Source organism: Penaeus monodon, chromosome 31 (assembly GCF_015228065.2).
Source record: "Penaeus monodon isolate SGIC_2016 chromosome 31, NSTDA_Pmon_1, whole genome shotgun sequence".
NCBI lineage: Eukaryota > Metazoa > Arthropoda > Malacostraca > Decapoda > Penaeidae > Penaeus > Penaeus monodon.
Genome location: NC_051416.1, coordinates 20,243,516 through 20,243,955, shown reverse-complemented (window position 1 = coordinate 20,243,955; position 440 = coordinate 20,243,516). Strand labels below are relative to the sequence as shown.

General features: G+C 34.1%; 1 protein-coding gene across 1 annotated transcript in view; it reads left to right on the top strand.

Moving 5' to 3' along the window:
* LOC119592916 overlaps positions 1-440 on the top strand; it is a 14,356-nt gene that overhangs the window by 7,133 nt on the left and 6,783 nt on the right. The gene's annotated exons all lie outside the window — the stretch shown is intronic.

Below are 440 nucleotides of genomic sequence, written 5' to 3'. Positions count from 1 at the left end.
CACGCTAAAGAAAAAAAAGAACAAATCGAGAACTGAAGCAGCGTAAAATCAAAGCTTTCCCCAAAACTCTATAACCATTTAAAAATCTCCCTTGTCGCTCTTAATGATGAAATAAGATTGAAATATTAGAATAGCAGTTGCTAACCGAACGACTGTTATTATTTCTTCCTACCCGATTTTGTCAACTCTCTGGAATTATTATACCTTAAAAAGTCGGGAAAGCTTTCCCGCCAAAACCGCCCGAAAACCATCATATCTCCGTTCTATACTGATCGTCATTTTAAAAAAATTAATAAGATCTGATTAGTGATGTGATTCGAAATTGTTCTCTACGAAGATCACATTAAAATATTTGATGTAATGACTAATTTGGATATACCCTGGCATATAGTTAGAGGTAGGTTTAAAAAGCAAATGGAAAAGAACTATGCTATTCCAGC